We start from the raw sequence: 15,611 nt of genomic DNA, 5'->3' as shown, positions 1-15,611 counted from the left end.
GGCCTTGGGGCTGGAAGCTGGGATGGGGGTGCGTAGCGCCGGGCCGGGGTCCCTGGGAGGTGTGAGAGCGGAGGTGGAGGGCGGAGAGAGGCGCTCGGGAGAGGCTGTATGGTGGACTCTGGAGTCAGGGCGTCTGGGTTCGAACCCTGACCCCGTCGCTCCTCGCTGTGTGACCTTGAGCAAGTCCCTTAGCTTCTCAGAGTCTCAATATCCCCATCTATAAAGTAAGGGGATGAGGTTTAAGTATACGGACAGACTTCGTTCTTGCTGGGAGCAGGTCATGGGTGGTACTTCTTAGGCTGGACAGCAGAGAGGTCGGAGGTCAGGATCCTGGAGTTGGACAGATCTGAGTTCGAATCTAAGTGTGTGAAGTTAGACCTTAGTTCCCTCGGTTGTAAAACCGATATTATGACAGGACCTGCTTCCCAAGACTGTCTTGAAGGTTGGGTAAGAGAATGCACATAAAGCTGGAAACATGTAGGGGTGCTCAGTAAAGGGCAGTAATTAAAAGCAAACTGTTTTCTAGGAGGAGTCTAAGAAGGGACCGTCAGAAGTAGACTAGGGGAGGACAGGTTGCAAACAGGGTCCTGGGAAGCAGGAGTGCAGCAGTCAGACCTGCATTTCAAATCCCAATTTCACCACTTAGTGCTGTGTGACCTTGGGCAAATTACGGCACCTCATTGAATCTGTGGTTTCCCATCTGCAAATGGGTATTGTGAACATTGTGCAAGAATTCAGTAATGTCACACATAGAAAGATTCATTCAGTGTGTTACACAGTAGGTGGCCAGTGATGGTAGTAGCTGTGTTTATCAGCCAGGCCAAGCCAGGCCATCCCAGACCACACTACCTAAAGTGCTTCCACCACCCCAATTCCCTTCCATCTTTTTCTTGATTTCACTCAGTGCATCTCCACTAGCTGCAGTCGCTCTGTTTGTTTTCATTACTTTTCCGTTTGCTACTAAACTGGCACTTCCAGGAGGAGAGAGGGAGAGTTGTATTTCAGAATCTAGTGCTGTGCTTGGCACACAGTAGGAGCTCAATGGATAAAGAATGAAAAAGAAAAGAAAAACTGAATGAATTGGGGTGAGGTGTGGAGCATGCCTAGATTTGGGGGAGGGTTGCTGGAAAATAGAGTCCAGATAGAGATCTTTGAGGAGATAATAACCTCAGGGAGAATAATGTAGTGGGGAGGGAGTTGGTTGGGGAATAAACAAACCTTTGGTGGTAATAGTTTACAGCTAGGAATGAAGAAGAAGGATGGAGTGGGGAGGGGAAAACCAGTTGGAGGAAGACAGCGGCCAATGGCAAGGATTGGTGAGAAGGAAATTAGATGAGCCTTCTCATTTGGGTTGAGGTGAGGGTGCTGTGATGCATAGCTAAGTCCTTTCTAGGATGGAGCAGGTGTTTTTTTTTTTTTTAGCCAGAGAAACAGACAGAGACAGACAGGCAGGAAGGGAAAGAGATGAGAAGCATCAACTAGTAGTTGCGTCACTTTAGTTCATTGATTGCTTCTCATATGTGCCTTGACTGGGGGGCTCCAGCCAAACCAGTGACCCCTTGTAAGCCAGTGACCTTTGGGCTCAAGCCAGCGATCACAGAGTCATGTCTATGATCCCATGCTCAAGCCAGCAACCTTGCACTCAAGCTGGTGAGCCTGTGCTCAAGCCTGATAAGCTCGTGCTCAAGCCGGCAGCCTTGGGGTTTTGAATCTCGGTGTTCAGTGTCCCATGTCAATGCTCTGTCCACTGTGCCAGCACTGGTCAGACTGGAGCATGCATTTAATAGTGATTTGGACTTTGGGTGATGGACACACAACGCAATGAATAGTTCACATGCTATGGAGATGTATACTTGAAACCTACGTGTTTCTGTGGATCAGGGTCACCCTGTTACATTTTATTTCTAAAAATAAATAAATGTAACTTTGTGGGTCTCAGAGTGGGGGGCACGAGGGCCCATTATGTGGTGAGGAGTGGTTTTAGGGGGTTGTGAGAGAGGACATGGGCAGGAGAGAGGCCGAGACTAGCAGTGGGGTTGGAGGGAAACAGGAATCTGAAAGGGGAGGGCGGCTGGCTGGGAAAGGCAGAGGCTAAGGCTCTCAGGAATGCAGAGAGTGGGTGGCTGTGGCTGAGAAGGGGAGGACGGTTGGGCCCCCAGCCAGCACCCAGTTGCCTTCAGGCTCTCACCTTTTAAATTACTTTAATATTTATTAAATGCATTTTCTGTGCCAGGTACTTGCTAAGGACTTCCTGTGTGTTATTTTAGTCCTCACTAGTCTATGAGTTATAGGAACTATTATTGTTTCCATTTTATAGATGTGGAAACTAAGGTTCAAAGAGATTGTCACTTGCCCCAGGATGACAACAGCCAAAAAGTGTCAAAGCCAGGATTTGGCTTTAGTGCTTGCACTCATTACACTGCATTTTTGAAGAAAAAACAACAACAACAAAAAAAAAAACCCCACACAAACTTCCTTATAAGTCATTTTGGAACGACTTTCAATTTAGTCGAGTCTCACTGCCCAGTGGGACATCTTCACCCTCCTGCCAGCGGCTTATGGTAGAGGTTCTCGGGCTCCTTTAAAGGATCCTGAGAACTGCCCAGGTGCATTGTTTAGGTTGCGTGGCCATCCAGTACTTTCTGGAAACCTGAGCTGCCTGCCCCGGATCAGGCAGATCAGCTTAATCCATAATACAGCCTGCCTGAGTCACCTGGTGATTTGTTTACTGGTGTGGGGCTTAGACCATCCCAAAGTGGCTTGGTAAAGAATGGCATAAACAGCTAGTGCCCGCCCCAGTGCTGGAGACGATCTTCATTTGGCTCTGATAGCAACCATCTTGGGTTTGGGATACAGAACAGTTCATTCCTGGAGCGAGTTCGCAGGCTGATGGGGGAAACCGCCATCCAGCCAGTGACTCTACAGCATGGCAAGCACTCGGATCACCAGAGGCCCGGGGTCCTGTGGGAACCTTCTTAGAAGTTTTCTGGAGGAGGCAACCCCAGAGCAGAGTGTTCAAGGACTAGCAGGAGTCACTGTGTGGGCAGCAGGATGTGGGAGGGGGCCCTGGGGGTATGTGGAGTATCAACATGGGGCAGTAGTTGTGGGAAAGAAGGCAGGAGGTAGAATGAGCTTGGGCTTCATCTGACACAGGGGGACCAGCCATCCCAGTGTGCCTGGGACCGAGGGGTTTCCCAGGACATGGGACTTTTAGTGCTAAAACTGGGAAAGTCCTGAGCAACTGGTCCAGATTGGTCACCCTACCAGTGATGAGAGAGTTCCTAATACCCTCTTGCCCTGACCTAGGGCACAGTGTCACAGTGGTTGGAAAGAGAAATTAAGATACTTAAAAGGATTTAGAATTGATAATTGGGGGCTGGGGCACACACACAGCATCTGGGGACCTCTCCCCTTTTTTAAGAACAGTTTGAGATTTACAGAAAAATTGAGAGGAAAGCTGCAAACCCTTTTTGAACCATGTCATTCTTCATAACATTCCCAGCTTTCAAACTAGAAAGGGATTTTCCTGGTAGACAGGGTTTTACTTTTGGAATATTGTGTGCCTGTGGTTTTTTCTACTGTATCAACTTTGTGATTTAATTGAAGCAGATTGAAATTGTGAAAGGTTATTTGCATCATGGGTTTATTGCCCAGACTGGTGGCAGAGGCTGTGAAATTGACTAACAGATGCCACCAGTAAGAAGAACCTTTACTGATGGAGTTGTGTGATTGCTACTGAAACGTCACCTGTACCAGGAACTGTGAGTCCACACTGATGGAATTATTTTGTTCTTGTGTTGTGTGGTTGCCTTAATTCTGATCACCTTCTTCGTGTGGCCCAAGATTCTTGCTTGCAAGTGACAAAAACCAAGTTGGAATTGCCTTAAGCCCCAAATGGAACCGATTGGCCTCTGTCACTGAACATTGTGTTCTGGCTAAGCCATGGCTGAGTCCATGTATTGAGAAGAAGCGGTCACTATCTGCCTTTTTCCAGTTCTTGTCTCTGCTTTCTACCATTAGGAGTTATTCTCAGCAGGCTCCAGGTTTATACCATATTAGCTGAGCAATCCCTTGGGAAAGAAGAGCTTCTTTTCTTAGTATTGCCAACAGAAGTCCAGAATTGAGTTTCATTAGACCAACCTGGGGTCTCATGACCATCCCTGCGCTAGTGGCAGGGGGCATGGAGTGCTCTAATTGGTCTTGGAGCTGGGGTGGCATCAGCTCCTCCCAAGCTGATGGACAGAGCATGAGAGAAAAAGAAAATCAGGGGTTATTACTCAAAGAGATGGAGAATGTGTACCCAGCAGGCAGATGCTCATCTCCTCTTGGTTCATTTCAGTTTTGCCTAGGATAGCACTGGTCCTTTTAGAACGGGAGGCTCAGGGTTGCCAGATTCATTTTCTTAGGCTGTCCTATTCAACATATCACACATAGTGAGTCCAAGGCACCTGCTATGTCAAGTCTAAGTTCACCAGGTCTTCAGAGTGCTATTCCCACCCAGCTAGTTTAAGAGCACAGGGGAAGACTGTGTAACTCAGGCTTGGGAGTCAGGAGCATCCTTGGTAGGCAGACACCTGTTAAAGTGGAGACCTAAAGGATAAGTGGTTGTAGCCCTGGCCGGTTGGCTCAGCGGTAGAGCGTCGGCCTGGCGTGCGGGGTGACCCGGGTTCGATTCCCGGCCAGGGCACATAGGAGAAGTGCCCATTTACTTCTCCACCACCCCCCCTCCTTCCTCTCTGTCTCTCTCTTCCCTTCCCGCAGCCAAGGCTCCATTGGAGCAAAGATGGCCCGGGCGCTGGGGATGGCTCCTTGGCCTCTGCCCCAGGCGCTAGAGTGGCTCTGGTCTCGGCAGAGCGACGCCCCGGAGGGGCAGAGCATCGCCCCCTGGTGGGCAGAGCGTTGCCCCTGGTGGGCGTGCCGGGTGGATCCCGGTCGGGCGCATGCGGGAGTCTGTCTGACTGTCTCTCCCCATTTCCAGCTTCAGAAAAATACAAAAAAAAAAAAAAAAAGGATAAGTGGTTGTTACCAGATGGAGGGTAGGGGTCGGGCAGGGCTGGTGTGAAGGAAGGATGCTCAGGCAGAGGAAACAGAAGAAGCTGGGAAGAAATAGATTCGGGTCCTTCAGTAAGGTGTGTGTGTGTGTGTGTGTGTGTGTACACATATGTACGTACGTACATACACGGGGTGAGGGAGGTGTAGGACCCTAGAGCAGAGCAATGGGGCAGAAGTCACAGAGACCAGGTCCTGCTGGGCCTTGTAAATCATGTTAAGGAATTTGGAGAGTGGGCTGAGAATAGTGGGGAGCCATTGAAAGTTTTTAACCAGAGGACTGCTGTGGTCCCTCCGAAGTTTGGAGAACGGACTGGAGGAGGGTCAGCTGGAGCTGGGTTTCCGCTCAGGGGACCGCTGCTGTCTCCTGGTGAGTTAGGGTAACCGCCTGCCATAATCCGAGGACATCTCTTACCCCATTTCACACTGCCGGTTCTTCTTTCTCACTCAGTGTTACACACACCTCCTGTGCCCCCTGTCTGCATCTTCGTTCCTCCTCCTGAGCACCCCTCTTCTTCCTGCCCATCCTAATGCCAGTTCTTCCATAAAATTGCCCTGTGGCTTCAGCCAAAAATAAGTTTTACCATATTCTCTAGCTTCACCTGTTCGTGTTCTTGTTGACTCACTCAGTTAACACCTTTTGTGTGGTCTTCTCATATCTAAGGAGTTAGACCAGCTGGTAGGTGCTCTGGGCTCTTTAAGCTTTATCCACCCTTGAGTGAGCTCCCAGGAAGCTGGCCAGGGTCCCTCAGCCATGTCCATTTGCCATCAGAAATGTTCTTAGTATAGTTGTCACCCAACTTGACACAAACTTTATGAGGATGGGACCTGTGTGGTTTTTCACCTGATAATTGTCAGATGCTGGGACAGGGCCTGGTCCATAGTAAGTGACCAACAAGTATTTGTTGTAGGATGAACAAGAGAGGCAAGTTCTGGCCAGGCTTTTCCTAACAACGGCTGCTCTTGCCACTTTGGTCACAACATCTGTGCTGGAGCTGTGACTTTTTCTGGGGCTGAAAGCCCTACCTACATGCTTGCTCTGGTTGCTGGCTCCCTGGCCTCTCAGACAGTCTCACTGGCTGGCCCAGTTTGACATCTTTCAGAGTGATTCATCAGAAGCACCATCTGTAAAACCTTTCTCTAATCCTCTAGTCTGGTTTCATGCTGTATGGAGCTTTTCCTTGTCCTGCCAGCCAGAGGGCTGGATGCTGTCCAAATGGAAGTTTTCAAAGCACAGAGTGGGGTGCTCTGGGGAATGTCTGGGGAGGAGTCCCTGCCTTGGTGCTGAGCAAGTCAAAGAGACACAGGCCCTGTGTACCCCACCCCCACTCCAGACATTATTATTTTGGGGGACATGGATTTCTAGTCCCCCTATCCCTTTGTCACTCCAGTTACCCTTTCTTACACTCTAGCTTGCAGATAAGTTTCAACATCTTGCAATAGAGGCATCCTAAGAGGCATGTTATCATACACGTCATGAGAGGTATGAAACTTGAACTCAGTATGACTGTCTCTGAAGTGGACATAATTATTAACTGTAATGGTTTAACTTGGGCAATAAGTGACTATTGAGAAGGAAGGTTCTGTGGATTGTTTACAGTCTGTAGTTCTAGGTGATTAGCCTCCCGTGTGTTGGTTGCACATTGACAATAGACTGTAGTTCTCCAGGCGTTTCAAACTCTTAAATTTGTCTCAAAAGGTAGAGTTTGTTAATGTGCAAGGGTGTGGTATTGGGATTCTACATTCTGCAGATCTGTTGGAGATATGGTAATGCTATCTCTTTTTCAAATGAAAATGAGCCTGACCAGGTGGTGACGCAGTGGATAGAGCGTCAGACTGGGATGTGAAGGACCCAGGTTTGAAACCCCGAGGTCGCTGGCTTGAGTGCGGGCTCATCTGGTTTGAGCAGGGCTCACTAGCTAGAGCCCAAGGTCGCTGGCTTGAGCAAGGGAGCCCCCCCCCCCCCCCCGTCAAGGCACATATGAGAAAGCAATCAATGAACAACTAAGGTGCTGCAACGAAGAATTGATGCTTCTCATCTCTCTCCCTGCCTGTCTTATCTGTCCCTGTCTGTCCCGCTCTCTGTCTCTGTCACACACACACCAAAATGAAAATGAAATGGAGTACGGTCAGCTGTAAGGACTTACCTTAAGATCTAATACAGGGGTCAGGAAACTTTTTGGCTGAGAGAGCCATGAACGCCACATATTTTAAAATGTAATTCAGTGACAGCCATTCAACAACCCGTGTACGTTAGGCATTATCCAATAAAAATTTGGTGTTGTCCCGGAGGACAGCTGTGATTGGCTCCAGCCACCCACAACCATGAACATGAGCAGTAGGAAATGAATGGATTGTAATACATGAGAATGTTTTATATTTTTAACATTATTATTTTTTTTATTAAAGATTTGTCTGTGAGCCAGATGCAGCCATCAAAAGAACCACATCTGAGCTTTGCGCAGTGGCAGTATCGTAGCCAATGAGGTTTATCCGAGGTGCAATTATTGCTAATTGAAAAAAAAGAAAAAGAGCCACATCTGGCTTGCGAGCCATAGGTTCCCAACCCCTGATCTAATACATATTTTCTTGTTTTTTTTTGATCTGTTGTTTATCTATTTGATTTTCTTGTATGCTCGGCATTCATAACTTCATATAAATGCTTGCTAGTCAAAGTTGTTTATTGTTTGTATTTTCTATACTATAATGGCTCTAAGTATGGGGTCCGGGGTCTGGAGTCAGACTGCCTGGGTTCTGTGTGTGGGGTCTCCGGGCAGGTTCTAGCCTCCCAGAGCATCAACCCACAAGGTTGCTGTGAGTGAACACCTCTGAGCACACAGAATAGGTCCTGGCAATAGGAGGCTGCAACAATTTCTACTATGATGATAAAAATATGCGGATATAGATAGAGTTTGAGAAAAAACATTATTGTAACAGTTGTCATTGTAAGAGAAAAATCTTAATTTTATGTAGTAAAAAGTTCAAAGTAATCATTCTTGCCTTGGAATCTTACCTGAGATAGGGACACAGTCTTGCCCACGAAGATGGCCATGTAAACACTTAGGAATCCTAATGCCTAGCAGAGGAGTAACTGCTGTGCTTGTCCTTTCCATGATATGCCGTGAAGCCATTAGGGATGCTTGCAACACTTTTCAGTAGCAAAAATGCTTCTATTTTAGCCAGAGGTGGGGGGAAAAGATGGGTGTGGAAATGGACGTACAACATGAACTCATCTATATAAATATCCGTTGCAAAGGAAAAGACCCAGAGAAATACATTGCAGCTCCAGCAGAGGTCACCTCTGGGCAGCAACGTGCTTGACAACCGCCATTTCTCTTTTGTTGTTGTTGAAGTTTCTAACCTTTCTAAAACGAGTGTTACATTTCTAATCAGAAAGTTATTAAGTGATTAATATCTCTGAGTTAATTAGTTGATCTTCCAAAGCTCTAGGATTAGATGCAGCATTAAACATTAAATTGTAACCCATTCAGCTTGCTTTATTTTCCTCAGAATCTTTAAGCAAAATTATAATATTAAGGGTCTCTTCTAAAACAATACCTAAAACAGTGTGCTTGGGCATTGGGGAGTGAAATGATGAGCCAGGAATAGGTATAATCATCATAGATCTTGAAATCGAGTGGGTATTTCTATTAAAAGTTTTTTTGTTTTTTTTTAGTTTATTGATTTTAGAGAGAGAGGAAGCGAGTGAGAGAGAGAGAAAGAGACACCAGTCTGTTTCTGTATGTGCCCTGATCAGGGATCGAACCTGCAATCTTTGTGTACTGGGATGACACTAACCAATTGAGCTATTGGACCAGGGCTAGTAGGTGTTTCTATTTACCAACAGCAAACATTTAGAAAATGATTATTTCAAACACTACTGTACAGTAGAATAAAAATAAATCAGATACCTGGAAATAACTCTTAACAAAAGATGTGTAAGTTCAGCAAACATTGAAAGAAATATAAATGTCATTATGTCACATTATTATAAAGATGTCAGTTCTCTCTATATTTATACATTTAGGTCAATCTTAAAGGAAATCTTAGCAGGTATTTTTGTGGAAATTGAGAAGATTACTTTTCAAGTTTTTTTTTTTGTTGTTGTTGTTTTTTTTTTTGCGTGAGAGAAAGACAGATGGGATGGGAGAGAGACGAGAAGCATCAACTAGTAGTTGTGGCACTTTAGTTGTTCACTGATTGCTTCTCATCTGTGCCTTGACCAGGGACTCCAGCCTTGCTCAAGCCAGCGACCATGCTCAAGCCTGGTAAGCCACGCTTGAGCTCGTGCTCTTGCTCAAGCTGCAACCTTGGGGTTTCGAACCTGGGTTCTCAGTGTCCCAGGTTGACGCTCTATCCACTATGTCACTACCTGATCAGGCAATGAATTTTTTTTGTGTATGTGTTTTTTCTGAAGTGAGAAGTGGGGAGGCAGAGAGACAGACTTCCGCATGCGCCCGACCAGGATCCACCCAACATATCCACCAGGGGGCGATGCTCTGTTGCAACCAGAACCATTCTAGCACCTGAGGTGGAGGCCATGGAGCCATCCTCAGAACCCGGGCCAGCTTTGCTCCAGTGGAGCCTTGGCTGTGGGAGAGGAAGAGAGAGAGAAGGAGAGGGAGGAGAAGTGGAGAAGCAGATGGGCGCTTCTCCTATGTGCCCTGGCTGGGAATTGAACCCAGGACTTCCACGTGCCAGGCCCATGCTCTACCACTGAGCCAGCTGACCAGGGCCCAGGCAATGCCTTTTACATTTACATATATGGAAATACAGAGGGCCAAGAATAGCCAGTACCAGAATGAAAAAAACGAAGGAAAGAGGTTTGGAGGACTTACATTATCACATAGCAAGATTTGTTAAAAAGCTGCAGTGATTGCACAGCATGAAATTGACACAAAAGTAAACCAATAGCTCCATTGGTTAGAGCATCATCTCGAAGCGCAGAGGTTGCTGGTTTGATCCCTGGTCAGGGAACATAGAGGAACAGATCAGTGTTCCTGTTTCTTTCTCTCCCTTCCTCTCTCTCTAAAAGGAATAAATAAAGATTAAAAAAAATCTTACTCAGGCTTCCAGAATGGAACCATTGCTCTGTCTTCTGTCTCTCTTGTTTAAAAAACAAACAAAAAAACAAATAAAACCCCAATAGATCAAGTGGAACTAGGACATCCATAAAGAGCCCCACATGTGTATCACTTTATTAATGACAAAGGTGACATCACAGTGCATTGGAGAAATGACCTTTTCAGTAAATGTTGATGAATTAACTAGATATCCAAATAGATAATGAATGTGGCCAATACCTCACACCATAAACATTAATTTTCAGATGTACTCTAAGTCCAAATGTGAGAGGTAAAACAGTATTTTTTTTTAAAGAAGAAAATAGCATTTCTTCATGACCTTTAGGGTACGTAAAGATTTCAAGAACCTTTGCTCATCAAAAGACAACTATAAAGAGAGTGAAAAGGCAAGCTGTATTCAGAGAAAACATTTGTCATATGTATTTGCAGTTCAGGATTTGTATTCAGAATATACAGTGTGTCCGTAAAGTCATGGTGTACTTTTGACCAGTCACAGGAAAGCAACAGAAAAACGATAGAAATGTGAAATCTGCACCAAATAAAAGGAAAACTCTCCCAGTTTCATACCTATTCAGTGCAGTTCGATGTTGGCTCATACACAGATTTTTTAGGGCTCCTTAGGTAGCTATCCCGTATAGCCTCTACAGACTCGTCATTGACTGATGGCCTACCAGAACGGGGTTTCTCCACCAAACTGCCGGTTTCCTTCAACTGCTTATTCCACCAAGTAATGTTATTCCTATGTGGTGGCGCTTCCTTATAAACGCGCCGATATTCACATTGCACTTTGGTCACGGATTCGAATTTAGTGAGCCTCAGAACACACTGAACTTTCCTCTGTACTGTCCACATCTCGACTGGCATGGCCGTGGGCTGCTCCGCTGTATACACAGTGTTACGTCATCATCTGTGCATGCGCACATGCTGCCACATCATCCTACAGAAACTTGGAGGGTTTTCCTTTTATTTGGTGCAGATGTCACATTTTTATCGTCTTTTGTTGTTTTCCTGTGACCGGTCAAAAGTGCACCATGACTTTACGGACACACTGTATAAGAACTCCATCAAATAAGAAAAATTACCTAATTAAAAAATGGGCAGAAGACTTGCACAGGTAGGTACCTTGCAAAAGATATTCAGATAGCCATAAATATGTGAAAGGCATTCATCTTCAGTTACTGTGCAATAAAACCCTAGTGCAAGGTCAGTACATACCAAGCAGAATGGCTCCACTGAAATAGGCAAAGAGCAGCAGGTGTTGGAGGGGCCATGGAACAGCTGGATCTGTTAGACTGTCCCTCCTGGTTTTGGGCTGTGGCTGTGGCTACACTGAACGTCCCTCAGTTGCTGTCCTCGCCTGTGCGGCCGTTGTAACAATGTGCATGTTCCCAGGTTACTGTGAATATGAGGCTCACATATAGCCCTTCACAGAGAACCAGGTATATAGGCCATACACCACATGTGGGAGCTTCTGCAATCTTCTTTTCAGGACTTACTATCCTGCTCTTTCCCCTGGGTTTGGTGGGAAGTGCCTCATATTTACTAGAATTTTTTTCAGAAATTATTTAACAAAGGCAATGATGATAACAACAATAATAGTATCATATGTAGTAACTGCCAGTTTATATATCTCTCTTTTTGCTTGTTTATTTCTCCTCATAACACCATAATAGAATAGGTAGGTACTAAGGCATTAAGGTACAATTGCTCTCATTTTACAGTTGGTAGAACTGAGGTGCACAGAGATTAATTTACTCAAGGTCACCCAGCTAAGACCAGACTTGCCACTTCCCGCTCTGGTTTCTCTGTATAAGTTCCATAACTCTTCCCATGAAGTCCTCTTTTTATGACTGTTTGGATCCAGCCTAGCTTTCCTTCCTAAGTTCTCAAATAGTCCATGTGTAGTTCAGTGACGATGTTAATTACGGCCCCACCATAACGACCACAACATAATAACAGTAGTAGCAGCTACTACTGCATCTGTTGAGTGCTCACTGTGTGCCAGATGCCATGCGGGGCTCTTTCTATGCGCTGTCATGTCGAATCCCTGGAACAGCCCAGTGTGTTACTGGCGCATAAAGGCTGAGCTCCAGAGGGTGAAGTGGCTTGTTCAAGGTCACAGGCAGTGGCAGGATCAGGGGTCAAGCCCAAGTCTGAATATTGGACTCTAAAAGCCTGAGCTCTTTGCTACCTCTCTGTGCTGCCACTTACTGTGTTTGACTTTGGACTCTTGATGATGTTCAGTCTTTGTATGCTCTGATGTAGCATGTTCATGAAGAGGGTTCCCTACCATCCCCAGTTCAGCATTTATTGAGCACCTACTGTGTACTGGACATATTGGAGTCACTGAGATCAACAAGATGATGTTTCAGATCTTGAGGAACTCGGGTCTAGTAAGAGAGGCAGATCATTGCAAACGAGGGCAGTCTGTGCACCAGTAAGTACATATGGGTACAGAAGTGTGGGGTGGGGGAGGGATAATCACCCCCCCGCCCAGGCAGGGAGCGTGAGATGTGAAGGTCTTTAAGGAAGGCTTTACCGCCTGACCAGGCGGAGGCGCAGTGGATAGAGCGTCGGACTGGAATGCAAATGACCCAGGTTCGAGACCCCAAGGTCACCAGCTTGAGCACGGGCTCATCTGATTTGAGCAAAGCTCACCAGCTTGGACCCAAGGTCGCTGGCTCAAGCAAGGGGTTACTCGGTCTGCTGAAGCCCTCCGGTCAAGGCACATATGAGAAAGCAATCAATGAACAACTAAGGTGCTGCAACGACGAATTGACGCTTCTCATCTCTCTCCCTTCCTGTCTGTCCCTATCTGACTCTCTCTGTCACAAAAAAAAAAAAAAAAAAAAAAAGTTTAAGAAGGCTTTACCAAGAGGTACCTAAGGTGGGTTTTGAAATAGGAGTAAGAGTTTGCTGATTGGTTAGGGCAGGGAGGGCATCCAGGCAGAAAGCACAGTGAATAGAAGTCAGGACTTGTTCTAAAGATTTTAAACTCCCTGTTCTTAGTGGATGTCGTCCTCTACACAGAAGGAAGCACCAGAGTGCAGAGAACCTGCCTCTTCCCTGGCACATGCAGTGCCTGTCATGGCAGAGAGTGGGCATGCTGAGGACTGCATGGAGAGTGTCTCTGCTGGCCAGTGTGAGTGACTCAGTGGCTCTGGAACTTTAGTGGCACCTCAGTCAAAATGCAGATTTGACCTGACCAGGCGGTGGCGCAGTGGATAGAGCGTCGGACTGGGATGTGGAAGGATGTGGAAGGACCCAGGTTTGAGACCCCAAGGTTGCCAGCTTGAGCACAGGCTCATCTGGCTTGAGCAAAACAAAAAGCTTACCAGCTTGGACCCAGGGTCGCTGGCTCCAGCAAGGGGTTACTCGGTCTGCTGAAGGCCCACGGTCAAGGCACATATGAGAAAGCAATCAATGAACAACTAAGGAGTCACAACAAAAAACTAATAATTGATGCTTCTCATTTCTCTGTTCCTGTCTGTCTATCCCTCTCTCTGACTCTGTCTCTGTAAAAAAAAAAAAAAAAAAGCAGATTTGGGGCCTTGCACCCAGAGTCTGTGGGTTGCCCTGGAAGAAATGGGCATGTCTCAGCACTTGATTGTCCTGACGTGTAACCTGTATTGTAGACAGGAAGCCACTCTCAGGAGAGTTTGGAGAGACATACTCTTTTGCCAGTGGTTTCCTATAGGCAAAGGTGAAAGGTGAACTTTTATCTCCCTATTTGTTTAATCTGTACACAGACATATGAAAAACTGGGCTAGACTCAGAGGAAGGAGGAATGAACATTGGTGGAAGAAATATCAATAACTTAAGATATGCAGATGACACCATCTTGTGGCAAAAAGTAGCAATGATTTGAAAGGACTTCTGATGAAAGTGAGAATAAAGTGCCAAAGTAGGACTTGCATTTGAACATCAAGAAGACAAAAATCATGACTACAAAGAAATACACAACTTTAGCATAGAGTGGATATTGAAATTGTTAAAGATTTTGCTTGCCTTAGTTCAGTTATCAATTTAAATAAAGACTGCAGCCAAGAACTCAAGTGAAGGCTTAGACTCAGAAGGGCAACAGTGGAAGAATTAGAAAAGGTCACGACAAAGATACGTCATTAGAGACCAAGGCTAAGATCATCCACACCCTGGTAGTCCCAGTTACTGTGTACAGATATGAAAGCTGGACAGTGAAGAATGCTGTTAGGAAAATGACTAACTTGTATGGTGTTGGAGGAGAGCTCGACAGATACCTTGGGCTGTCAGGAAGATGAACAAGTGGGTCTTAGAGCAAATTAAGCCTAAAGCATTGTTGGAGGCCAAAAAAAAGTACAAAGCAGCTGAAACTGTTGCACTGTGGGAACCTTATGAGAAGGCAGGCTTCTTTGGAAAAGACAAGAATGCTGGGAAAAATAGAAGGCAGCAGGAAAAGGGGAAGACCGGATACGAGATGGACAGATTCCATAAAAGCAGCCAGACATGAGTCTACAGGCACCGAGGGCTGTTGAGGGCAGGACACTGTAGACATCACTCATTCTGGGGGGTCAGCAGGAGTCAGGGCTGACTCAGCGTCGTGTAACACACCCAGGAGTCAGTTCTGTGGATCTGGGGTGGGAGCTAGAACCTGCAACGTAGGTGAGTCTGATGCAGCAGCCTGTGAAGCACTATTTGAAAAACTCTGCTCTTTGAGCCTCTTGAGGAAGATGAGTCAAGGTGACATGAAGACAGAGATTCACGAGTGAGTTGCCCGTGGTTCATCCCAGGCCCCACCAGTGCTGTGGAGTCCCCTTACCCCAGGGGAAACTGGCACCCACTCCCAGGTGAAGCCCTGCCCGTAGACGGGCCCAGGTGTTGGAGGTTTCTGTTTTCGGAGGACTACGCTAGTTATTGCATAGTAGAAGGCAGATGCAGTTTTATTTTATTTTTATTTATTGATTTTAGTGAGAGAGGAAGGAAGAGTAAGAGAAAGAAACATTGATCTGTTCCTGTATGTGCCCTGTCCGGGGATCGAACTAGCAACCTCCTCACTTCGGGACAGTGCTTCAACCAATGGAGCTTTTCGGCCAGGGCTCGCATGCAGTTAAAACCCCACCCCCTTACGTAGCAGATTGCTTTTTACTGTTCCCTCTGAAGGATTCTACCTCTTATGTCTGGCACATTTTTAGAGATTTTCGACGGGATGCTCCTATCTAAGCTTTCCCTGAGTTCCTCTCGCCAGTCCGCACCCTGCAACCGGAGGGGGGCATAGACGAAGTCAGGGGGTGACTCTTGGAATCCCCTTTGCTTCCCGAGTCTGAGGCTCCCGTGCCAGCTGAAGTCACCTCAGTTTGTGGGTCCTAGCGATGCCATCTCTTAACACCTGTTCCAGGTGGCAATCCCAGGGCATCGGCCAGGCTGCTGGCCCCACACTGCTCAGGACTGGCCTCCCTGACTCAGTTGGCGTCTCCAGCAGCAGAGGGCCTGGCCTTCCTGTCT

General features: G+C 46.4%; 1 protein-coding gene and 1 non-coding gene across 10 annotated transcripts in view; both read left to right on the top strand.

Annotated features, from left to right (window-relative positions):
* CLEC16A (C-type lectin domain containing 16A) overlaps window positions 1-15,611 on the top strand; it is a 222,844-nt gene that overhangs the window by 272 nt on the left and 206,961 nt on the right. The gene's annotated exons all lie outside the window — the stretch shown is intronic.
* On the top strand, window positions 7,503-7,637 carry LOC136336865 (U4 spliceosomal RNA). Its single transcript, XR_010731620.1, has one exon. It is a non-coding gene; the product is annotated as a U4 spliceosomal RNA (small nuclear RNA).

The sequence above is a fragment of the Saccopteryx bilineata genome, chromosome 4 (genome assembly GCF_036850765.1).
Source record: "Saccopteryx bilineata isolate mSacBil1 chromosome 4, mSacBil1_pri_phased_curated, whole genome shotgun sequence".
NCBI classification, from domain to species: Eukaryota; Metazoa; Chordata; class Mammalia; order Chiroptera; family Emballonuridae; genus Saccopteryx; species Saccopteryx bilineata.
Note: the sequence above shows the minus strand (reverse complement) of the source record. Positions and strands in the feature narration are given on the sequence as shown.